The 25,824-nt window shown below is 41.7% G+C and overlaps 11 non-coding genes across 11 annotated transcripts; all 11 read right to left on the bottom strand.

Annotated features, from left to right (window-relative positions):
* Positions 1-642: 642 nt before the first annotated feature.
* On the bottom strand, positions 643-724 carry TRNAS-GCU (transfer RNA serine (anticodon GCU)). The gene has a single exon. It is a non-coding gene; the product is annotated as a tRNA-Ser (tRNA).
* A 1,568-nt stretch (positions 725-2,292) lies between these two features.
* On the bottom strand, positions 2,293-2,374 carry TRNAS-GCU (transfer RNA serine (anticodon GCU)). The gene has a single exon. It is a non-coding gene; the product is annotated as a tRNA-Ser (tRNA).
* Positions 2,375-4,701: 2,327 nt separating this feature from the next.
* TRNAS-GCU (transfer RNA serine (anticodon GCU)) lies at positions 4,702-4,783 on the bottom strand. The gene has a single exon. It is a non-coding gene; the product is annotated as a tRNA-Ser (tRNA).
* Positions 4,784-8,144: 3,361 nt separating this feature from the next.
* Positions 8,145-8,225, bottom strand: TRNAS-GCU (transfer RNA serine (anticodon GCU)). Its single transcript has one exon. It is a non-coding gene; the product is annotated as a tRNA-Ser (tRNA).
* Positions 8,226-8,945: 720 nt separating this feature from the next.
* Positions 8,946-9,027, bottom strand: TRNAS-GCU (transfer RNA serine (anticodon GCU)). Its single transcript has one exon. It is a non-coding gene; the product is annotated as a tRNA-Asn (tRNA).
* Positions 9,028-10,637: 1,610 nt separating this feature from the next.
* On the bottom strand, positions 10,638-10,719 carry TRNAS-GCU (transfer RNA serine (anticodon GCU)). Its single transcript has one exon. It is a non-coding gene; the product is annotated as a tRNA-Ser (tRNA).
* Positions 10,720-17,558: 6,839 nt separating this feature from the next.
* On the bottom strand, positions 17,559-17,640 carry TRNAS-GCU (transfer RNA serine (anticodon GCU)). The gene has a single exon. It is a non-coding gene; the product is annotated as a tRNA-Ser (tRNA).
* A 735-nt stretch (positions 17,641-18,375) lies between these two features.
* On the bottom strand, positions 18,376-18,457 carry TRNAS-GCU (transfer RNA serine (anticodon GCU)). The gene has a single exon. It is a non-coding gene; the product is annotated as a tRNA-Ser (tRNA).
* Positions 18,458-19,194: 737 nt separating this feature from the next.
* Positions 19,195-19,279, bottom strand: TRNAS-GCU (transfer RNA serine (anticodon GCU)). Its single transcript has one exon. It is a non-coding gene; the product is annotated as a tRNA-Ser (tRNA).
* A 1,609-nt stretch (positions 19,280-20,888) lies between these two features.
* On the bottom strand, positions 20,889-20,970 carry TRNAS-GCU (transfer RNA serine (anticodon GCU)). Its single transcript has one exon. It is a non-coding gene; the product is annotated as a tRNA-Ser (tRNA).
* A 740-nt stretch (positions 20,971-21,710) lies between these two features.
* TRNAS-GCU (transfer RNA serine (anticodon GCU)) lies at positions 21,711-21,792 on the bottom strand. The gene has a single exon. It is a non-coding gene; the product is annotated as a tRNA-Ser (tRNA).
* Between the last annotated feature and the right edge of the window lie 4,032 nt (positions 21,793-25,824).

Raw genomic sequence — 25,824 nt, 5'->3', positions numbered from 1 at the left:
AACATTGCACAGAAATCACTCATAAATAATCAAGATAAAGAAAATATACATTTTCAATGAGATAAAATAAGAGAAGAGAGATCAATTTTTTTGAAGAACTTTGACAAAGAAAGTGATGATGAGGAAAAGGGCAAAAGTTAAAGTTTGGAAGTTGGGAAGTGAAATATTGATGAAAGAGTGGAGAGTTTGGATGCAAGGTTGGAGAATGTGGTGAAGACATTGTGGTCGGAAAGACGGGGTTCTCATGTATTTTCATGTGCTTAGCATCCTCGATACTCCGATACGCCTATTACATACATCTGCGATGTCTGTCTGTGAATTTGTATGTCTCCTGTTAATGGCGGCCATTTCCCACGCTGCGTTTGAAAATATGCTGATTTGTGATGTTGCATTTTCATTTCACTTTTCTTGATGCAATATATTCAGTTACTTTCTTGTCCCTTGTCATAATCTCCAAATCAACATGAATATCTGGAATTAAGTGGATTTAATACATATCTGCATGGTGGAACACAATTTAAAATAGCTATACTTTGCCCTCTTTTCAGACAAATCACGTGCCAACATCCAAATTTTTTGAAGGCAATCTGATTTCAAAGGAAAATTGGTCTCCACATCAATTAATAAATTCAATAAAATTACCGACGAAGGTGGGATCCAAACCCACGCATGCAGAGCACAATGGATCAGCCGTCCACCGCCTTGACCACTCGGCCACCTCGTCTTATATTTTCTCTGGTTATTTTTCATTCCCGACCAAACTGTCATCAGTCATCACATACAATGAAGTTATTTTCAAAGTTCAATGAAAAATGCAAAATTGATTGCAACATCGCACAGAAATCACTCACAAATAATCAAGAGAAAGAAAATCGACATTTTCAATGAGATAAAATAAGAGAAGAGAGATCAATTTTTATGAAGAAGTTTCACAAAAGGAAGTGATGAGGACGATAGGGCAAAAGTTAAAGTTTGGAAGTTGGGAAGTGAAATATTGACGAAGGAGTGGAGAGTTTGGTTGAATGGTTGGAGAATGTGGTGAATATATTGTGGTGGGAGAGACGGGGTTCCAATGTATTTTCATGTGATTAGCATCCTTGATACTCCGATACGCGATATTACATGTATCCGCGATGTCTGTCTGTGAATTTGTATGTCTTCCGTTAATGGCGGCCATTTCACATGCTGTGTTTGAAAATATGCTGATTTGTTATGTTGTATTTTCATTTCACTTTTCTTGATGCAATATATTCAGTTACTTTATTGTCCCTTCTCGTAATCTCCAGATCAACATGAACATCTGGATTAAAGCAGATTTCATACATATCTGCATGGTGGAACACCATTTAAAATAGCTAATTATTGCCCTCTTTTCAGACAAATCACATATGAAGGTCCAAATTTTTTGAAATCAAGCTGATTTCAAGAGAAAACGGGTCTACACACCAATTAATAAATTTAATAAAATTACCAACAAATGTGAGATTCGAACCCACACGTGCAGAGCACATTGGATTAGCAATCCATCACCTGAACGACTCAGCCACCTCATCTTACATTTGCTAGCTACTTTTCATTCCAGACCAAACTGTCATCACATACAAGGAAGTTATTTTGAAAGTTCAATGAGCAATGCAAAATTGAATTCAACATCGCACAGAAATCACTCACAAATAATCAAGACAAAGAAAATCGACACTTTCAATGGGCGAAAATAAGAGAAGAGAGATCAATTTTTATGAAGAAGTTTGACCAAAGGAAGTGATGAGGAGGATAAGGGCAAAAGTTAAAGTTCGGAAGTTGGGAAGTGAAATATTGATGAAAGAGTGGAGAGTTTGGATGAAAGGTTGGAGAATGTGGTGAAGATATTGTTGTGGGAAAGACTGGGTTCCAATGTATTTTCATGTGATTATCATCCTCGATACTCCGATATGCTATATTACATGCATCCGCGATGTCTGTCTGTGAATTTGTACGTCTCCCGTTAATGGCGGCCATTTCCCATGCTGTGTTTGACAAGATGCTGATTTGTTATGTTGCATTTTCGTTTCAATTTTATTGATGCAATATATTCAGTTATTTTATTGTCCCTTCTCGTAATCTCCAGATCAACATGAACATCTGGATTAAAGCAGATTTCATACATATCTGCATGGTGGAACACCATTTAAAATAGCGAATTATTGCCCTCTTTTCAGACAAATCACATGTTAACGTCCAATTTTTTTGAAATCAAGCTGATTTCAAGAGAAAACGGGTCTCCACACCATTTAATAAATTTAATTAAATTACCGACGAAGGTGGGATTCAAACCCACACATGCAGAGCACAATGGATTAGCAGCCCATCGCCTTCACCACTCAGACACCTTGTCTTATATTTTCTCCGGTTATTTTCCATTCCAGACCAAACTGTCATCACATACAAGGAAGTTCTTTTCAAAGTTCAATGAACATTGCAAAATTGATTGCAACATCGCACAGAAATCACTCACAAATAATCAAGAGAAAGAAAATCCACATTTTCAATGACCTAAAATGAGAGAAGAGAGATCAATTTTTATGAAGAAGTTGACAAAAGGAAGTGATGAGAAGGATAAGGGCAAAAGTTAAAGTTCGAAAGTTGGGAAGTGAAATATTGATGAAAGAGTGGAGAGTTTGGATGAAAGGTTGGAGAATGTGGTGGAGAAATTTTGAAAGGAAAGACAGGGTTCTAATGTATTTTCATGTGATTGGCATCCTCGATACTCCGATACGCTATATTACATGCATCAGCGATGTCTGTCTGTGAATTGCTACATGACATACATCCGCGATGTTTGTCTGTGAATTTGTATGTCTCCCGTTAATGGCGGCCATTTCCCATGCTGTGTTTGAAAAGAAGCTGATTTGTTATGCTGCATTTTCATTTCACTTTTCTTGATGCAATATTGTTACGGCCCGCGGTTAAGGATGTTGGTTTGCCGAGCGGATGGCACCTTGGCCTAACAGTTACCCCGATTAACCCGATCCCCGAACGTTGGCCGGATCGCGCCACAGATATTCAATATGGAAAAGACAAAAGCGACACGGATGTGAAGAAGAAGAAGAAGACGAAAAAAAGGTTGAAAATACTACTATAATTTATTTACTATGTACAGGCTCAAAATAACCAAGGAGAAGGAAAGATAAGAAAATAATATACAGAAGATTTTAGAGACACAGTGAAAATCACTAGCTTATCTGAACAGACTTAATTAATACCCAGGAGAGAACAAACGAAGACGACTCACACGGGGAATGATGATAGGAATGGCGGAGGTGGATGGCATGGAGGGGGGGGGAGGCCGGTCCAAGGGGTCCTGCAGCACGATCGGCGCGTTTAGCAGCCGCCGTTCCTTCGCGGCCCTGCTCAAAACCGCCGTCCAGGCCCCAAGCGGCTGTTGAGTGTTGTTGCTGCTGTGGCCGCCGCTGCTGCTGCTGCTGTGGACGTCGCGTGCTTTGCCAGGACTACAACAGGCCGTCCAGGCCCCAAGCGGCTGTTGAGTGTTGTTGCTGCTGTGGCCGCCGCTGCTGCTGCTGCTGTGGACGTCGCGTGCTTTGCCAGGACTACAACAGGCTTTTCTTGATGCAATATTGTCACGTGCTTCCCTGGATGATGATCTCCTTGGATGTTCTCTATGTTCTCTTGGTCCAACAACTCTTTCTCTTTCTTGGTCCGACCACTCCTCACCATCGACAACCCAATGCAACCAACGCAACCACTGACTACCACAATGCAACCCTTGACCACTCAACGCCACCACTGATGACCAATGCAACCAACGCAACCACTGACCACCACAACGCAACCAACGCAACCAACGCCTTGCTTCTTGCGCGTGCGCCCTTATAGCGCCTCCGGCGATTAAGCCGCCGGCCTTCAGGACATGCCCATCGGTGTGCTCACCTCGGCCATGGTTGGTCGCGCGACCCTCTGGCTCCGCCCTTGATGACGACGGGCGGGCACGCCTTTCTTCCCCGACCCGAGCACATGTTCAATGGTGGTTGTGGAGGGGATGTAATTGGCAAATTGAGGCTTGGCCATGACGAAAGGGGAAATGGAGGTTTTGGGAATGGGAATGAAGAATGAAGGGAATCTATCTTATTTCACTTGGTGCAATGGAGTGTCATTTTAATGAAAGACAAAGCCTTAACCTAATACACAGAATAAGGAAATAAACTACTGAACAGGGATATTATAGTGTCCTTCAATGTATGCTTTATGGAATTAACGACCGGAACGCCCTTTGACCTTTATACAACAGACTGGAGGCAGGAAGGCGATATTTTACAACAATTTGTATACAATACAACACAATCAAAAAAAACTCAATCCTCATATCCGCAACACTATCAATCCTCATATCCACAACACAACACAACCTCACATCCTCACACATCCTCATATCAACACAACACAACTCATATGCGCAATTTCACTTTTCTTGATGCAATATATTCAGTAACTTTATTGTCCCTTCTCATAATCTCCAAATCAACATGAACAACTGGATGAAAGTAGATTTATTACATATCTGCATGGTGGAACACAATTTATTTAAAATAGCTATTTTGCCCTCTTTACAGACAAATCACATGTTAACGTCCACATTTTTTGAAATCAAGCTGATTTCAAGAGAAAATGGGTCTCCACATCAATTAATAAATTCAACAAAATTACTGACGAAGGTGGGACTCGAACCCACATGTGCCTAGCACAATGGATCAGCAGTCCATTGCCTTAACCACTCAGCAACCTTGTCTTGTGCTTTCCCAAGTTATTTTTCATTCTAGACCAAACTGTCATCACATACAAGAAAGTTCTTTTCAAAGTTCAATGAACAATGCAAAATTGATTGCAACATCACACAGAAATCACACACAAACAAGTGAATCCTCTTGGATTGCGCTGAGGTTCGGGCTTGGAATTTCTAGGAGGAAGTATAATTTGTATGCAATGAAAGTACATGTAATATGGGATCGAGTAAGATCGAGTAAGCTTCACCAGTGCGCGTGCGCGAATTTACGTCACGTCGGCAGCGAGAAGGCGTTCCCCAACACGAACCAATCAGGAACTGCCACGCCCACTTATATGATCTCCGAATTCCTGTGACAGGAATTAGCGTTACACTGGCTGGAAGTCAATCGCTAAAGGCGCTTCCTCAGCGCCAATAATCAAGAGAAAGAAAATCGACATTTTCAATGAGCTAAAATTAGAGAAGAGAGATCAATTTTTATGAAGTTTGACAAAAGGAAGTGATGAGGAAGCTAAGGGCAAAAGTTAAAGTTCAGAAGTTGGGAAGTGAAATATTGATGAAAGGGGGGAGAGTTTGGTTGAAAGGATGGAGAATGTGGTGAAGATATTGTGGTGGGAGAGACGGAGCTCTAATGTATTTTCATGTGATTAGCGTCCTCTATACTCCAAAACGCGATTTTACATACACCGGCGGTCTGTCTGTGAATTTGAATGTCTCCCATTAATGGCGGCCACATGCCATGCTGCGTTTGAAAAGCTGCTGATTTGTAATGTTGCATTTTCATTTCACTTTTCTTGATGCAATATATTCAGTTACTTTATTGTCCCTTCTCAGAATCTCCAAATCAACATGAATATCTGGAATTAAGTGGATTTAATACATATCTGCATGGTGGAACACAATTTAAAATAGCTATATTTTGCCCTCTTTTCAGACAAATCACATGCCAACGTCCAAATTTTTTGAAATCAAGCTGATTTCAAAGGAAAATTGGTCTTCACATCAATTAATAAATTTAATTAAATTACCAACGAAGGTGGGATTCAAACCGACACATGCAGAGCACAATGGATTAAGCAGCCCATCACTTTAACCACTCAGCAACCTTGTCTTATACTTTCTCTGGTTATTGGCGCTGAGGAAGCGCCTTTAGCGATTGACTTCCAGCCAGTGTAACGCTAATTCCTGTCACAGGAATTCGGAGATCATATAAGTGGGCGTGGCAGTTCCTGATTGGTTCGTGTTGGGGAACGCCTTCTCGCTGCCGACGTGACGTAAATTCGCGCACGCGCACTGGTGAAGCTTACTCGATCTTACTCGATCCCATATTACATGTACAGTGGAACCTCGACTTACGAGTGCCCCAACTTACGAGTTTTTCGAGATACGAGCCGTCACTCTGGCAGTTTATTGCTTTGAGATGCGAGCCGAGATCCGAGTTACGAGCTTTCGCCACCCGGTCACGTGGTTATCTTGCCGTGCACGTACAGTATCTCTGTCGTAGTATAGCGCTGCATTTTAGTTTTCGCATTTCGGTTATTTTGAGTTTCCGCCGCCAGGTGGGCTCCGGTCACGTGGTTATCTTGACGTGCACGTACAGTATCTCTGTCGTATAGCGCTAATGATATATAACGCCGCCGATAATGATATGATAATTTATGATAATCTATGCAGCACGACGTGGTCCTCACGTCACACAAGGCGCCTTTGCCGGCGCAAAACGGCTCTCTCAGGGTCAAACTCGGTATCGTTTTGAGCGCACGGTTCAGACCTTCACGAAAAAGTTTATTTTGTAAAAATCGAGCCACGCGTTCAAAAGATATGACCGGTTTTGTTCGCCGGCACGTCGGCGCTCGAATCGAATCGAGTTAAAACGAACACTGCCGTTGTCGGGTCCGTCTGAGACAACCACCGGGCCTAGAACGCTGGGACCGGTCTCGTTGGATAGGCCTGGATCAGATCTCGAAACGCTGGAAGCTGCACCTCTCTGTGATAATCTTGTGGACCATGACAAGAGATCGTGCGACACGTGGTTATCATGCCGTGCAAGTACAGTATCTCTGCCGTCAACTTGTTCAGAGTGCCGGCGATAGCTCGCCTTCTCTTTGTGGAAAACACGGTGAGATCCTTAACATCCAACAACTAATGGGACGCAAACGGGGCGCCCAGTTTAGCGGTACACACATTGATGAATCACCCTGCCTGTGATTCACCCATGACAGGTTATAGCTGGGTCGGGATTCAAACCCAGGCTGGACAGTTTAGACTTTAGAGTCAAGTGTCCGTACCTCCAGTCCAGGCCATCCTGCCAACTTGTATGCTGCATACAGGTGAAATATAAGGCGCGAGATATTTTTATATATACTGTATATTTAAAAAAAAATTGGTGTGGTTTTTGGCGGGCTGGAACGGATTAATAGCATTTCAATGCATTTCAATGGGGAAATTTGATTTGAGATACGAGCAATTTGACTTACGAGCTCGGTCACGGAACGGATTAAACTCGTAAGTCAAGGTTCCACTGTACTTTCATTGCATACAAATTATACTTCCTCCTAGAAATTCCAAGCCCGAACCTCAGCGCAATCCAAGAGGATTCACTTGTTTTCCATTCCAGACCAAACTGTCATCACATACAAGGAAGTTCTTTTCAAAGTTCAATGAACACTGCAACCTTGATTGCAACATCGCACAGAAATCACTCATAAATAATCAAGAGAAAGAAAATCCACATTTTCAATGACCTAAAATGAGAGAAGAGAGATCAATTTTTATGAAGAAGTTTGACAAAAGGAAGTGATGAGAAGGATAAGGGCAAAAGTTAAAGTTCGAAAGTTGGGAAGTGAAATATTGATGAAAGGGGGGAGAGTCTGGATTAAAGGTTGGAGAATGTGGTGAAGATATTTTGAAAGGAAAGACAGGGTTCTAATGTATTTTCATGTGAATGGCATCCTCGATACTCCGATACGCTATATTACATGCATCAGCGATGTCTGTCTGTGAATTGCTGCATGACATACATCCGCGATGTTTGTCTGTGAATTTGCTTGTCTCCCGTTAATGGCGGCCATTTCCCATGCTGTGTTTGAAAAGAAGCTGATTTGTTATGCTGCATTTTCATTTCACTTTTCTTGATGCAATATATTCAGTAACTTTATTGTCCCTTCTCATAATCTCCAAATCAACATGAACAACTGGATGAAAGTAGATTTATTACATATCTGCATGGTGGAACACAATTTATTTAAAATAGCTATTTTGCCCTCTTTACAGACAAATCACATGCCAACGTCCAAATTTTTTGAAGTCAATCTGATTTCAAAGGAAAATTGGTCTCCACATCAATTAATAAATTCAATAAAATTGCCGACGAAGGTGGGATTCAAACCCACGCTGCAGAGCACAATGGATCAGCCGTCCACCGCCTTGACCACTCAGCCACCTCGTCTTACATTTTTTCTGGTTATTTTTCATTCCCGACCAAACTGTCATCACATACATGAAGTTATTTTCAAAGTTCAATGAACACTGCAACCTTGATTGCAACATCGCACAGAAATCACTCACAAATAATCAAGAGAAAGAAAATCTACATTTTCAATGAGCTAAAATAAGAGAAGATAGATCAATTTTTCTGAAGAAGTTTGACAAAAGAAAGTGATGAGGAGGGACAATGGCAAAAGTTAAAGTTGGGAAGTTGGGAAGTGGAATATTGATGAAAGAGTGGAGAATGTGGTGAGGATATTGCGGTGGGAAAAACGGGGTTCTCATGTATTTTCATGTGAATATGCATCCTCGATACTCCGACACGCGATATCACATGCATCTGCGATGTCTGTCTGTGAATTTGTATGTCTCCCGTTAATGGCGGCCATTTCACGTGCTGCGTTTGAAAAGATGTTGATTTGTTATGTTGCATTATTATTACACATTCCTTTATGCAATATATTCAGTTACTTTCTTGTCCCTTCTCTTAATCTCCAAATCAACATGAATATCTGGAATTAAGTGGATTTAATACATATCTGCATGGTGGAACACAATTTAAAATAGCTATATTTTGCCCTCTTTTCAGACAAATTGCATGTCAACGTCCAAATTTTTTGAAATCAAACTGATTTCAAAGGAAAATCGGTCGCCCATCAATTAATAAATTCAATAAAATTACCGACAAAGGTGGGTTTTGAACCCACGCATGCAGAGCACAATGGATTAACGGTCCATCGCCTTAACCACTCGGCCACCTTGGCTTGTGCTTCCCCAAATTATTTTTCATTCCAGATAAAACTGTCATCACATACCAGGAATGGCTTTTCAAAGTTCAATGAACAATGCAACCTTGATTCCAACATTGCACAGAAATCACTCATAAATAATCAAGAGAAAGAAAATATACATTTTCAATGAGCTAGAATGAGAGAAGAGTGATCCATTTTTTTGAAGAAGTTTGACAAAAGGAGGTGATGAGGAGGATAAGGGCAAAAGTTAAAGTCAGGAAGTTGGGAAGAGAAATATTGATGAAAGAGTGGAGAGTTTGGATTAAAGGTTGGAGAATGTGGCGAAGATATTGTGGTGGGAAAGATGGGATTCTAATGCATTTTCATGTGATTAGCATCCTCTATACTCCGAAACGCTATTTTACATGCATCCGCAATGTCTGTCTGTGAATTGCTACATGACATACATCCGCGATGTTTGTCTGTGAATTTGTATGTCTCCCGTTAATGGCGGCCATTTCCCATGCTGTGTTTGAAAAGAAGCTGATTTGTTATGCTGCATTTTCATTTCACTTTTCTTGATGCAATATATTCAGTAACTTTATTGTCCCTTCTCATAATCTCCAAATCAACATGAACAACTGGATGAAAGTAGATTTAATACATATCTGCATGGTGGAACACAATTTATTTAAAATAGCTATTTTGCCCTCTTTACAGACAAATCACATGTTAACGTCCACATTTTTTGAAATCAAGCTGATTTCAAGAGAAAATGGGTCTTCACGCCAATTATTAAATTTAATAAAATACTGAAGAAGGTGGGATTCAAACCTAAGCGTGCAGAGAACAACAGATTATTGGATTAACAATCCATCACCTTAACCACTCGGCCAACTAGTCTGAAATCTTCTCTTGTTATTTTTCATTCCCGACCAAACTGTCATCACAAACAAGGAAGTTATTTTCAAAGTTCAATGAACAATGCAAAATTGATTGCAACATCACACAGAAATCTCTCACAAATAATCAAGAGAAAGAAAATATACATTTTCAATGAGCTAGAATTAGAGAAGAGTGATCCATTTTTTTGAAGAAGTTTGACAAAAGGAAGTGATGAGGAGGATAAGGGCAAAAGTTAAAGTCAGGAAGTTGGGAAGTGAAATATTGATGAAAGAGTGGAGAGTTTGGATTAAAGGTTGGAGAATGTGGTGAAGATATTGTGGTGGGAAAAACGGGGTTCTAATGCATTTTCATGTGATTAGCATCCTCTATACTCCGAAATGCTATTTTACATGCATCCGCAATGTCTGTCTGTGAATTTGTACGTCTCCCATTAATGGCGGCCACATCCCATACTGCGTTTGAAAAGATACTGATTTGTTATGTTGCATTTTCATTTCACTTTTCTTGATGCAATATATTCAGTTACTTTATTGTCCCTTCTCATAATCTCCAAATCAACATGAATATCTGGAATTAAGTGGATTTAATACATATCTGCATGGTGGAACACAATTTAAAATAGCTATATTTTGCCCTCTTTTCAGACAAATTACATGTCAACGTCCAAATTTTTTGAAAACAATCTGATTTCAAAGGAAAATGGGTCTCCCATCAATTAATAAATTCAATAAAATTGCCGACGAAGGTGGGATTCGAACCCACGCGTGCAGAGCACAATGGATTAGCAGTCCATCGCCTTAACCACTCGGCCACCTCGTCATGTGCTTCCCTTGATTATTTTTCATTCCAGATAAAACTGTCATCACATAGCAGGAATGGCTTTTCAAAGTTCAATAAACAATGCAACCTTGATTGCAACATTGCACAGAAATCACTCATAAATAATCAAGATAAAGAAAATATACATTTTCAATGAGATAAAATAAGAGAAGAGAGATCAATTTTTTGGAAGAACTTTGACAAAGAAAGTGATGATGAGGAAAAGGGCAAAAGTTAAAGTTTGGAAGTTGGGAAGTGAAATATTGATGAAAGAGTGGAGAGTTTGGATGAAAGGTTGGAGAATGTGGTGAAGATATTGTGGTCGGAAAGACGGGGTTCTCATGTATTTTCATGTGATTAGCATCCTCGATACTCCGATACGCTATATTACATACATCTGCGATGTCTGTCTGTGAATTTGTATGTCTCCCGTTAATGGTGGCCATTTCCCACGCTGCGTTTGAAAAGATGCTGATTTGTGATGTTGCATTTTCATTTCACTTTTCTTGATGCAATATATTCAGTTACTTTCTTGACCCATGTCATAATCTCCAAATAATAATAATAATAATGCATTTATTTTATATAGCGCTTTTCAGGAAGCCCAAAGACGCTTTGACAGAGTGCAAAACATAACGCATCGCAAAACATAAAGACAATTGCAAAAAAAGAAGAATCAATAGGGAAATATTCAAAGCACAAAGGAGGGAGAAGGAGAGGAGATAGTCAGGGGTTAGATGCTGTGGGTTAAATGTTGAATGCAGTGTTGAACAGGTGGGTCTTGAGTGATGTTTTGAATGTGGTGAGTGAGGAGGAGTCTCTGATGGTGTGAGGTAGCGAGTTCCAGAGGGTGGGAGCAGCGATGGAGAAGGCCCTGTCCCCCCAGGATCTAAATTTGGTCCGGATGGGGGGGGTCAGGAGGTTGGTACCAGCAGAGCGGAGGTTGCGGGTGGGAGTGTGTCTGGAGAGGAGGTCAGCCAGGTAGGATGGGGCCAGGTTATGGAGGGCTTTGTAGGTCAAGAGGAGGATTTTGTACTGGATTCTCTGGGAGATGGGGAGCCAGTGAAGCTTGTAAAGGACGGGGGTGATGTGGTCACGGGTCCGGGAATGGGTGAGTAGACGGGCAGCGGAGTTCTGAATGTATTGGAGTTTATTGGTGATTGTTGAGGGTGAACCATAAAGGAGGCTATTGCAGTAGTCCAGACGGGAAGTGATGAAGGCGTGGATGAGGGTTTCTGCAGCCACAGAGGAGAGGGATGGACGGAGACGGGCGATGTTTTTCAGGTGGAAGAAGGCTGTCTTTGTGATCTGTTTAGTGTATTTGTCGAAGGAGAGGGTTTGGTCAAAGATGATGCCAAGATTCCGGATGTGAGGGGAGGTGGACACTGGGAAACCGTCGATGTTGAGGGCAAAGTTATGGGTGGACTTGGTGAGCGTTTTTGGGCCAATGATGATTATTTCAGATTTATCACAGTTAAGTTTGAGGAAGTTGATTTGAAGCCAGGATTTTATTTCAGTGATGCAGTTTGTCAGGATAGAGTGGGTGGCGGTGGAGATGGACTTGGTGGAGATGAAAAGCTGGATGTCATCGGCGAAGCAGTGGAATTGGAGACCATGACGGCGGATTAAGTGACCGAGGGGGGACAGGTAAAGGATAAAGAGGAGGGGGCCAAGAACTGAACCTTGGGGGACACCTTGGGGGAGGGGAGCAGTGGGGGATTTGCAGTTATTGATGGAGATGAACTGACGTCTGTCAGAGAGGTATGATTTAATCCAAGAGAGGGCAGTGCCGGTAATGTTAAAGGTGGTTTCAAGTCGGGTGAGGAGGATGGTGTGATCGATGGTGTCAAAGGCAGCGCTGAGGTCGAGGAGGATGAGAATGTTGAGGTTGCCAGCATCAGAGGAGAGGAGAAGGTCGTTGGTGATTTTGAGGAGAGCAGTTTCAGTACTGTGGTTGGACCGGAATCCGGATTGGAATGTTTCATACAGGTTATTGGCAGAGAGGTGATGCTTGAGTTGAGTGGCTACAGCGCGTTCCAAAACCTTTGACAGAAAGGGTAGGTTGGAGATGGGTCTGAAGTTATTTAGGGTGTCAGGGTTTAGTCCAGGTTTTTTCAGAATGGGGGTAACAGCAGCAATTTTGAGGGATGGTGGGACGATGCCTGTAGACAGGGAGGAGTTTATTGTTGCAATGATAAGTGGAGAAAGAGCAGGAAGGGAGGCCTTGACAAAGCTGGAGGGGATGGGGTCAAGAGTGCAGGTGGCAGTTTTCATTCCGATGAGGAGTTCAGAGAGGTCAGTAGGGGAGACTGGGGAGAATTGAGACAGGGGATGGCAGGATAAGGGGGGGCAGGTGGTTTGAGGGGGAGCGGGTGCGGCGGTGGTCAAGCTGTTGTAGATGTTTTCAATTTTGCGTTGGAAGAATGAAAGGAAGGAGATGCAGTTGTCTATTGTGAATGACTGGGTGGTGGTGTTCAGGGGGCTGAGGAGTTTGTTTATTGTAGAGAAGAGTGCTTTTGGGTTTCCGGAGCCAGAGTGGATAATTTGAGAGTAGTAGGCGGAGCGGGCGCGGGAGAGGGCATCTTTATAGTGTTGTATGTGGTCCTTGTAGGCCTGGGAGTGAACTGTGAGACCTGTTTTATTGCGGAGTCTTTCAAGTTGGCGAGCACGAGTTTTCATTAGGCGGAGCTCAGGGGTAAACCAGGGAGCAGAATGGGTGAAAGAAACTGTTTTGGTTTTTATAGGCGCAATTTGGTCAAGGCAGGAAGAGAGAGTGTGGTTGTAGTAGTCAGTGAGGTCAGAAGGGGTGTGGAGGTCAACGAAGGGAGAAGTGGACATTTTTTCAGAGAGGGTCGATGAGAATGAGGCAGGTGAAAAAGCGTTTAGCTTACGGAAGTTGATAGTGCGATAATGCCTTGGTGCTGGGGTGGGGATGTTGATGGTCAGAGTGATGGCTAGGTGGTCAGAGAGAGTGAGGTCGGAGCCAGAGAGATGGTGCAAAATTAGTCCAGTAGAGCAGACAAGGTCCAAAATGTGACCACGGTTATGGGTAGGAAAGTTGACATGTTGAGTGAGGTTAAAGCAGGTGAGTAAATCAGTGAAGTCAGTGGTTAGCGTGGAGTCAGTGGAGTCCATGTGGATATTGAAATCACCAAGGAGGAGGATTGAGGGGGAGAGGGAACATAGCTGGGTCAGAAAGTAGGAGAAGTCAGACAGGAATGATGGGTGTGGTTTGGGAGGGCGGTAGACAACAGCCATGACTGACTGTGTGTGACCAGAGAGTTTAAAAGCCAGGTGTTCAAATGATGGAGCAGATGAGATGGAGATGAGGTTGGTCTTGATGTCTTGTCGGTGAATAACGGCAATTCCACCACCTCGGCCCTCCGAGCGTGGTTTATTGATGTAAGAATATCCATTGGGTGTGGTGAGGTTGAGCGTGTAGTAGTCCAGTGGTTGTTGCCAGGTCTCAGTGAGACAGAGAAAGTCCAGTTTATTTTCCAGGATGTAGTCGTTCAGGATGAGGCATTTGTTGTTGAGGGACCGGGTATTGAACAGGGTGAGCTTGATGTTGTTTTGTACGGCGGGTATGAATCCAGGTGATTTGGCCAGGGTTCGCAGACAGGAGGTGCGATTTTGTGCGTTGTTGTGACCAGGTGTGTTGGGACGATGAGTGGGAGTGCGCTGAGCCGACCAGAGGATGGGGATGGAGTGACCTGATTGTAAATAAACAAACTTACGACCGGAGCCACGGTGAATGTACCTGGGTCGACGCAGGAGTCCATTCGATCTGATTGCAGAGATGCATGATGGGGTGGAGCGGGTTTTAAGCAGGAGAAGCCTTGCGGCAGAGTACCGCAGAGCCATGCCAGCAGGAGCGAAGGCAAAGCGAGCACGCGGCCAAGGGTGAGGAGGCGAAACAATCGACACAACCAACGGGAGTGGGCCCGAGGAAACAGCGATGGAGCCGAGCAGGTGAAGCCCGGAGCAGCAGAGCAGAGCCGGGACCGCGCAGAGGAAGACTCAATGGCCATAAATCCGCCACGACCACCAGGAAAGCAAGACACGGACAATGGTCCAGTCAGAGAAGCGGCGAGCAAACGACGCCAGCGTCCTCTCACGACCGGACCGGAAAACGGAAGTGATATCGATTACCAATCAACAATTACCAATCAACATGATTATCTGGAATTAAGTGGATTTAATACATATCTGCATGGTGGAACACAATTTAAAATAGCTATATTTTGCCCTCTTTTCAGACAAATCACATGCCAACATCCAAATTTTTTGAAGTCAATCTGATTTCAAAGGAAAATTGGTCTCCACATCAATTAATAAATTCAATAAAATTACCGACGAAGGTGGGATCCAAACCCACGCATGCAGAGCACGATGGATCAGCCTTCCACCGCCTTGACCACTCGGCCACCTCGTCTTACATTTTTTCTGGTTATTTTTCATTCCCGACCAAACTGTCATCACATACATGAAGTTATTTTCAAAGTTCAATGAACACTGCAACCTTGATTGCAACATCGCACAGAAATCACTCACAAATAATCAAGAGAAAGAAAATCTACATTTTCAATGAGCTAAAATAAGAGAAGAGAGATCAATTTTTCTGAAGAAGTTTGACAAAAGAAAGTGATGAGGAGGGATAATGGCAAAAGTTAAAGTTGGGAAGTTAGCAAGTGGAATATTGATGAAAGAGTGGAGAATGTGGTGAAGACATTGCGGTGGGCAAAACGGGGTTCTCGTGTCTTTTCATGTTAAATAGCATCCTCGATACTCCGACACGCGATATCACATGCATCTGCGATGTCTGTCTGTGAATTTGTATGTCTCTCGTTAATGGTGGCCATTTCACGTGCTGCGTTTGAAAAGATGTTGATTTGTTATGTTGCATTATTATTACACATTCATTTATGCAATATATTCAGTTACTTTATTGTCCCTTCTCTTAATCTCCAAATCAACATGAACAACTGGATTAAAGTAGATTTAATACATATCTGCATGGTGGAACACAATTTAAAATAGCTATATTTTGCCCTCTTTTCAGACAAATCACATGCCAACGGCCAAATATTTTGAAATCAACTTGATTTCAAGAGAAAATGGGTCTCCACATCAATTAATAAATTCAATAAAATTAACGACGTCGGAAGAACTCGAGCCCACACGTGCAGAGCACTGTGGATTAGCAGTCCATCACCTTCACCACTAGGCCATTTCGTCATATGTTTTCTCAGTTTATTTTTCATTCCAGACCAAACTGTCATCACAGACAAGGATGTTATTTTCAAAGTTCAATGAAAAATGCAAAATTGCTTGCAACATCGCACAGAAATCACTCACAAATAATCAAGAGAAAGAAAATCGACATTTTCAATGAGATAAAATAAAAGAGAGATCAATTTTTATGAAGAAGTTTCACAAAAGGAAGTGATGAGGACGATAGGGCAAAAGTTAAAGTTTGGAAGTTGGGAAGTGAAATATTGACGAAAGAGTGGAGAGTTTGGTTGAATGGTTGGAGAATGTGGTGAATATATTGTGGTGGGAGGGACGGGGTCCAATGTATTTTCATGTGATTAGCATCCTCGATACTCCGATACGCGATATTACATGCATCCGCGATGTCTGTCTGTGAATTTGTATGTCTCCCGTTAATGCATCCGCGATGTCTGTCTGTGAATTTATATGTCTCCCGTTAATGGCGGCCATTTCACATGCTGTGTTTGAAAAGATGCTGATTTGTTATGTTGTATTTTCATTTAACATTTCTTGATGCAATATATTCAGTTACTTTATTGTCCCTTCTCGTAATCTCCAGATCAACATGAACATCTGGATTAAAGCAGATTTCATACATATCTGCATGGTGGAACACCATTTAAAATAGCTAATTATTGCCCTCTTTTCAGACAAATCACATATGAAGGTCCAAATTTTTTGAAATCAAGCTGATTTCAAGAGAAAACGGGTCGACACACCAATTAATAAATTTAATAAAATTACCAACAAATGTGGGATTCGAACCCACGCGTGCAGAGCACATTGGATTAGCAATCCATCAACCTGAACTACTCAGCCACCTCATCTTACATTTGCTGACTATTTTTCATTCCAGACCAAACTGTCATCACATACAAGGAAGTTATTTTGAAAGTTCAATGAGCAATGCAAAATTGAATTCAACATCGCACAGAAATCACTCACAAATAATCAAGACAAAGAAAATCGACACTTTCAATGGGCGAAAATAAGAGAAGAGAGATCAATTTTTATGAAGAAGTTTGACAAAAGGAAGTGATGAGGAGGATAAGGGCAAAAGTTAAAGTTCGGAAGTTGGGAAGTGAAATATTGATGAAAGAGTGGAGAGTTTGGATGAAAGGTTGGAGAATGTGGTGAAGATATTGTTGTGGGAAAGACTGGGTTCCAATGTATTTTCTTGTGATTATCATCCTCGATACTCCGATATGCTATATCACATGCATCCGCGATGTCTGCCTGTGAATTTGTACGTCTCCCGTTAATGGCGGCCATTTCACATGCTGTGTTTGACAAGATGCTGATTTGTTATGTTGCATTTTCGTTTCAATTTTATTGATGCAATATATTCAGTTATTTTATTGTCCCTTCTCGTAATCTCCAGATCAACATGAACATCTGGATTAAAGCAGATTTCATACATATCTGCATGGTGGAACACCATTTAAAATAGCGAATTATTGCCCTCTTTTCAGACAAATCACATGTTAACGTCCAATTTTTTTGAAATCAAGCTGATTTCAAGAGAAAACGGGTCTCCCATCAATTAATAAATTTAATTAAATTACCGACGAAGGTGGGATTCAAACCCACACATGCAGAGCACAATGGATTAGCAGCCCATCGCCTTCACCACTCAGCCACCTTGTCTTATATTTTCTCCGGTTATTTTCCATTCCAGACCAAACTGTCATCACATACAAGGAAGTTCTTTTCAAAGTTCAATGAACAATGCAAAATTGATTGCAACATCACACAGAAATCACTCACAAATAATCAAGAGAAAGAAAATCGACATTTTCAATGAGCTAAAATTAGAGAAGAGAGATCAATTTTTATGAAGTTTGACAAAAGGAAGTGGTGAGGAGGACAAGGGCAAAAGTTAAAGTTCGGAAGTTTTGAAGTGAAATATTGATGAAAGGGGGGAGAGTTTGGTTGAAAGGATGGAGAATGTGGTGAAGACATTGTGGTGGGAGAGACGGGGCTCTAATATATTTTCATGTGATTCGTGCCTCTATAATCCGAAACGCGATTTTACATGCACCGGCGGTCTGTCTGTGAATTTGTATGTCTCCCGTTAATGGCGGCCATTTCCCATGCTGCGTTTGAAAAGATGCTGATTTGTTATGTTGCATTTTCATTTCACTTTTCTTGATGCAATATATTCAGTTACTTTCTTGTCCCTTCTCATAATCTCCAAAACAACATGAATAACTGGAATTAAGTGGATTTAATACATATCTGCATGGTGGAACACAATTTAAAATAGCTATACTTTGCCCTCTTTTCAGACAAATCACATGCCAACGTCCAAATTTTTTGAAGTCAATCTGAGTTCAAAGGAAAATTGGTCTCCACATCAATTAATAAATTCAATAAAATTACCGACGAAGGTGGGATTCAAACCCACGCATGCAGAGCACAATGGGTCAGCCGTCCACCACCTTGACCACTCAGCCACCTCGTCTTACGTTTTCTCTGGTTATTTTTCATTCCTGACCAAACTGTCATCACATACATGAAGTTATTTTCAAAGTTCAATGAACACTGCAACCTTGATTGCAACATCGCACATAAATCACTCATAAATAATCAAGAGAAAGAGAATATACATTTTCAATGAGCTAAAATAAGAGAAGATAGATCAATTTTTCTGAAGAAGTTTGACAAAAGAAAGTGATGAGGAGGGACAATGGCAAAAGTTAAAGTTGGGAAGTTGGGAAGTGGCATGTTGATGAAAGAGTGGAGAATGTGGTGAAGACATTGCGGTGGGAAAAACTGGGTGCTCATGTATTTTCATGTGAATAGCATCCTCGATACTCCGACATGCGATATCACATGCATCTGCGATGTCTGTCTGTGAATTTGAATGTCTCCCGTTAATGGCGGCCATTTCACGTGCTGCGTTTGAAAAGATGTTGATTTGTTATGTTGCATTATTATTACACATTCCTTTATGCAATATATTCAGTTACTTTATGGTCCCTTCTCTTAATCTCCAAATCAACATGAACAACTGGATTAAAGTAGATTTAATACATATCTGCATGGTGGAACACAATTTAAAATAGCTATATTTTGCCCTCTTTTCAGACAAATTACATGTCAACGTCCAAATTTTTTGAAATCAAACTGATTTAATCAGAAATCAAACTGATTTCAAAGGAAAATGGGTCGCCTATCAATTAATAAATTCAATAAAATTACCGACGAAGGTGGGATTCGAACCCACACGTGCAGAGCACAATGGATTAGCAGTCCATCGCCTTAACCACTCGGCCACCTTGGCTAGTGCTTCCCCAAATTATTTTTCATTCCAGATAAAACTGTCATCACATACCAGGAATGGCTTTTCAAAGTTCAATGAACAATGCAACCTTGATTCCAACATTGCACAGAAATCACTCATAAATAATCAAGAGAAAGAAAATATACATTTTCAATGAGCTAGAATGAGAGAAGAGTGATCCTTTTTTTGAAGAAGTTTGACAAAAGGAGGTGATGAGGAGGATAAGGGCAAAAGTTAAAGTCAGGAAGTTGGGAAGAGAAATATTGATGAAAGAGTGGAGAGTTTGGATTAAAGGTTGGAGAATGTGGCGAAGATATTGTGGTGGGAAAGATGGGATTCTAATGCATTTTCATGTGATTAGCATCCTCTATACTCCGAAACGCTATTTTACATGCATCCGCAATGTCTGTCTGTGAATTGCTACATGACATACATCCGCGATGTTTGTCTGTGAATTTGTATGTCTCCCGTTAATGGCGGCCATTTCCCATGCTGTGTTTGAAAAGAAGCTGATTTGTTATGCTGCATTTTCATTTCACTTTTCTTGATGCAATATATTCAGTAACTTTATTGTCCCTTCTCATAATCTCCAAATCAACATGAACAACTGGATGAAAGTAGATTTAATACATATCTGCATGGTGGAACACAATTTATTTAAAATAGCTATTTTGCCCTCTTTACAGACAAATCACATGTTAACGTCCACATTTTTTTAAATCAAGCTGATTTCAAGAGAAAATGGGTCTTCACGCCAATTATTAAATTTAATAAAATACTGAAGAAGGTGGGATTCAAACCTAAGCGTGCAGAGAACAACAGATTATTGGATTAACAATCCATCACCTTAACCACTCGGCCACCTCGTCTGAAATCTTCTCTTGTTATTTTTCCTTCCCGACCAAACTGTCATCACAAACAAGGAAGTTATTTTCAAAGTTCAATGAACAATGCAAAATTGATTGCAACATCACACAGAAATCTCTCACAAATAATCAAGAGAAAGAAAATATACATTTTCAATGAGCTAGAATTAGAGAAGAGTGATCCATTTTTTTGAAGAAGTTTGACAAAAGGAAGTGATGAGGAGGATAAGGGCAAAAGTTAAAGTCAGGAAGTTGGGAAGTGAAATATTGATGAAAGAGTGGAGAGTTTGGATTAAAGGTTGGAGAATGTGGTGAAGATATTGTGGTGGGAAAAACGGGGTTCTAATGCATTTTCATGTGATTAGCATCCTCTATACTCCGAAATGCTATTTTACATGCATCCGCAATGTCTGTCTGTGAATTTATACGTCTCCCATTAATGGCGGCCACATCCCATACTGCGTTTGAAAAGATACTGATTTGTTATGTTGCATTTTCATTTCACTTTTCTTGATGCAATATATTCAGTTACTTTATTGTCCCTTCTCATAATCTCCAAATCAACATGAATATCTGGAATTAAGTGGATTTAATACATATCTGCATGGTGGAACACAATTTAAAATAGCTATATTTTGCCCTCTTTTCAGACAAATTACATGTCAACGTCCAAATTTTTTGAAAACAATCTGATTTCAAAGGAAAATGGGTCTCCCATCAATTAATAAATTCAATAAAATTGCCGACGAAGGTGGGATTCGAACCCACGCGTGCAGAGCACAATGGATTAGCAGTCCATCGCCTTAACCACTCGGCCACCTTGTCATGTGCTTCCCTCGATTATTTTTCATTCCAGATAAAACTGTCATCACATAGCAGGAATGGCTTTTCAAAGTTCAATAAACAATGCAACCTTGATTGCAACATTGCACAGAAATCACTCATAAATAATCAAGATAAAGAAAATATACATTTTCAATGAGATAAAATAAGAGAAGAGAGATCAATTTTTTGGAAGAACTTTGACAAAGAAAGTGATGATGAGGAAAAGGGCAAAAGTTAAAGTTTGGAAGTTGGGAAGTGAAATATTGATGAAAGAGTGGAGAGTTTGGATTAAAGGTTGGAGAATGTGGCGAAGATATTGTGGTGGGAAAGACGGGATTCTAATGCATTTTCATGTGATTAGCATCCTCTATACTCCGAAACGCTATTTTACATGCATCCGCAATGTCTGTCTGTTAATTTGTACGTCTCCCATTAATGGCGGCCACATCCCATGCTGCGTTTGAAAAGATGCTGATTTGTTATGTTACATTTTCATTTCACTTTTCTTGATGCAATATATTCAGTTACCTTATTGTCCCTTCTCGTAATCTCCAGATCAACATGAACATCTGGATTTAATGTAGATTTCATACATATCTGCATTGTGGAACACAATTTAAAATAGCTAAATTTTGCCTTTTTTTCAGACAAATCACATGTTCACGTCCAAATTTTTTGAAATCAAGCTGATTCAAGAGAAAATGGGTCTTCATACCAATTCATAAATTTAATAACATTACCGACAGAGGTGGGATTCGAACCCACGCATGCAGGGCACAATGGATTAGCAGTCCATCGCCTTAACCACTCGGCCACCTCGTTTTATAACTCCTCTGGTTATTTTTCATTTCCGACCAAACTGTCATCACATACAAGGAAGTTCTTTTCAAAGTTCAATGAACAATGCAACCTTGATTGCAACTTCGCACAGAAATCACTCACAAATAATCAAGAGAAAGAAAATCTACATTTTCAATGAGCGAAAATAAGAGAAGAGAGATCAATTTTTATGAAGAAGTTTGACAAAAGGAAGTGATGAGGTGGATAAGGGCAAAAGTTATAGTTCGGAAGTTGGGAAGTGAAATATTGATGAAAGAGTAGAGAGTTTGGAGGAAATGTTGGAGAATGTGGTGAAGATATTGTGGTGGGAGAGACGGGGTTCTGATGTATTTTCATGTGAATTAGCATCCTCTATACTCCGAAACGCTATGTTACATACATCTGCGATGTCTGTCTGTGAATTTGTATGTCTCCCGTTAATGGCGGCCATTTCCCATGCTGCGTTTGAAAAGATGCTGATTTGTTGTGTTGCATTTTCAATTCACTTTTCTTGATGCAATATATTCAGTTACTTTATTTTCCCTTCTCTTAATCTCCGAATAAACATGAACATCTGGATTAAAGTAGATATAATACACATCTGCATGGTGGAACACAATTTAAAATAGCTATATTTTGCCCTCTTTTCAGACAAATCACATATTAAAGTCCAAATTTTTTGAAATCAAGCTAATTTTAAGAGAAAATGGAAGAAAGGGATTGGAAGTAAAACTTTGCGGTAAAATCCAATTGGGCTGGATCGTTTTCATTGCCGTAAAACATGAGCACGAAGGGAGTGGAAGAAAGGTGGAGGGGAGGGGGGGAGAGAGGAGAGGAGGATCGTGAGAGGGAAGGGTGGAGGGGAGGGGGGAAGGGTGGAGGGGAGGGGGGAAGGGTGGAGGGGAGGGGGGAAGGGTGGAGGGGAGGGGGGAGGGGGGGAGAGAGGAGAGGAGGGTCGTGAGAGGGGAGTGGGGGAGGGGGGGAGAGAGGAGAGGAGGGTCATGAGAGGGAAGGGTGGAGGGGAGAGGGGGAGTGGGGAGAGATGAGAGGAGGGTCGTGAGAGGGAAAGGTGAAGGAGGGGGGTCACAAGCCTTAAACAACTCACGGCCCTCCTTACACCGTTCACTCACTCAAAACAACTCACGACCATCCTTATGCCGTTCACGCACACAGAACATCTGACGGCCTTTTTTACACCATTCACTCAACTGGAACCACTCATGGCCTTCCTTTCACCATTCACTCACACTGATCTCATGGCCTTCTTGCGCCATTCACTCACACGGAACATCTCACAGCCTTTTTTACACTGTTCACTCACTCGGAACACCACACGGCCTTCTATCTACTGTTAACGCACCCGAAACATCGCACCACTCACACGATTCACTCCACAGTTTTCCTTGGTTGCTCCCTCATATTACGCCATTTTAGTAAGAACAGAACAGATTACCAAGTTTGGAGCATGCCCAGATAGCTATTTTCGTTTGTAAAAAGAGCTAACTGTATAAAAACATTTTATTAATTGATTTTAAAAAATTGGACCAGTCAGGATCTTGGGCTGAGAGCAAATGGGGCAGGCCGGGAGCAAATCCCGCCTTACACACACACACACACACACACATACACACGCCCATCCACACACAAACATGCACACACACACACACACACACGCTCATCCACACACAAACACGCACACACACACACACACACACACACACACACACAGAAAATGTCCCATATGAGCCACTTATCAGTGGATCGAGTCACCGCAGCCTGTTCGAAGTGCCATTGCGGTAAAACATAAGCACGCATCTGAAGTTCATCAACACGACAACCCTAAAGCACCATAGGTTTACCTTTAAAGAGGCCTTTGTTCGTCAATCGGCGTACTTTCTACTTTTTAAAGGAAGTGTAAGGGGAAGTGTAAGGGGATGACTTCCGGATGTGACGCCTTGGATGGGCGCGCAGTGTTGGACTTGTGCAGGCCGAGCACCGTGTGGTGTGTTGGGCTGGATCATTATCAGGATTGTGATTAAACCCAAGGCTAATGAATGCAGCTGCGTCTTGTTTGAATAACTCGTTTCTCTGTCTTCACATACAAATCCTTACAATGGCGTAGTCGGCAGGATACATTGATATGAAAACGGGAGAATCTACGGACTTCAGCTGTTCACAGTTCGTTGTTGGTGAAGACACACCCAAGGTCTTGGTGCTGTGTGGGTGATCGAGTTGATTATTATACGAGGCGACTGGTGTGAGTTTGTCTTGATTTTTCTGGTGAGACTGTTGCCTATATTCATCCGATATGGCAGACCGTGCTGCATACGGTACTTGAATGTATATACCGCAGATTACATTGGTGGACTGTGTGAGATTAATCACCTTGATATTAATGAGGTGAAAACCAAGCAGGAAAGGATTACATGCCTGTGTGAGTTGCCTAATTTGGCTGAAGAATATCCTACCAGGCCCAACCTTGGTGCTGACAATTCTATACGCGTTATGCAACGAATGGAAAGCTCTCGTAGGTACGAGACAGATCAGTCATGTCAGTCATTATTGCAGGCCCTGAGAAACAGTAATCCTCATGCAGATCTCCCTCTGGCAGGCCTTCTTAAACTCACGAGTGATGATGACATATCGTGCTACCTCAGCACCTTTGAATGCATTGCAATTGCTGCTGAGAAGTCGAGTGAGGAATGGCCTCAACTTTTGGAGCCGTATCTGACTGTAAAGGCCCAACAAGCTTTTCATGCATTGGACAATGATGAAAAGAACAACTATGACCAGGTTGCAGAAGCTATTAGATGCAGATACCATCTCACTCCGGAGGCCTACAAGTTGAAGTTTAAAACTGATTCCAAGTGTGGTGATGAAATGTTTGAAGAGTTTGGCAATATGCTACAGAACCATTTCTTCAGATGGTTACAAATCACCCAGCCTACAGCTGACCTGCCTGAAGTAAGAAGGTGCCTCAATCCGATCATGATTGATCAATTTCTGAGTACAGCCTCAGATGGAACATTGAGGTTGAAACTACAGGAGTAGAATTCTACTTCTCTGATCAGATTGCGAGTACAGCTGATGAGCTCCTACTCCATCGGTGGTCAAACATCACATACGTGGATGGTGAACCCCCCCAAAATCCATCCGTGAGGCGACCGGGAATCACCACTCAAATCCCACATAGGAACACATACAACATCAATTGCTATCGTTGTGGACAGTTAAGACGTAGGGCTGCAGAGTGCCCTACCCCTTCTCCTCCTCAGCCTCCAACTCGTACAGCTACTCAAGTATCTCAACCGTCAGAAACCAGGCATGAAGGAAAGCCTCGCAAATGCAACTTCATTGCATTCCATCGAGGGACCATGCCAATGATAGACGTCATTATGAATGGCCAGAATGTTGCCACAGAAGCTCTCGTCGACACCGGGTCAAGTGTGTCCCTGATAGCAGATGAACTGTGTTCAAAGTTATCCATATCCCCCACAGGCTGAGAAGTATGAAGGTTTGTTGGAAGGGCATGTCCCAGAACGTAGCTTCATATGCAGCTGCTAAAAGTGCCAAGAGACTAAACCCGTTTCAGAAAAAAATCAGGAAAGATGTTGTCGACCAAATCTACTTGACCCTGCGAAATAGTGGGAGTAGACCTCATGGGATAATTCCCGAAGAGTTATGCTGGCCACGAATACATACTCATGGCTTTTGACCATTATACCAAGTTAACAGAAATACTGCCGTTGAAGACGGCCTCTGGTCAGACAGTTGTTTGCGGACAAGTACGACAGTTGTTTTGCCGTTTGCCTCTGGTAAGAGACCCAAAATCCCTCCTTTCTGACAATGGTCCTCAGTTCAGAAGTAAGGCATTGGCAGCAGTCTGTCTGGAATGGGGATGTTGAGCAAGTCTTCATCACACCATATCACCAACAGAGCACCTGGGTGAAACGAGTCAACAGAAACATCAAGTCGATGATCCAAACCTTCACTTCAACAGATCATCGACAATGGGATATCCATCTTGCAGAATTT

This window comes from Myxine glutinosa, chromosome 3, assembly GCF_964187855.1.
Source record: "Myxine glutinosa chromosome 3, kmMyxGlut1.1, whole genome shotgun sequence".
Taxonomy (NCBI): Eukaryota; Metazoa; Chordata; class Myxini; order Myxiniformes; family Myxinidae; genus Myxine; species Myxine glutinosa.
Note: the sequence above shows the minus strand (reverse complement) of the source record. Positions and strands in the feature narration are given on the sequence as shown.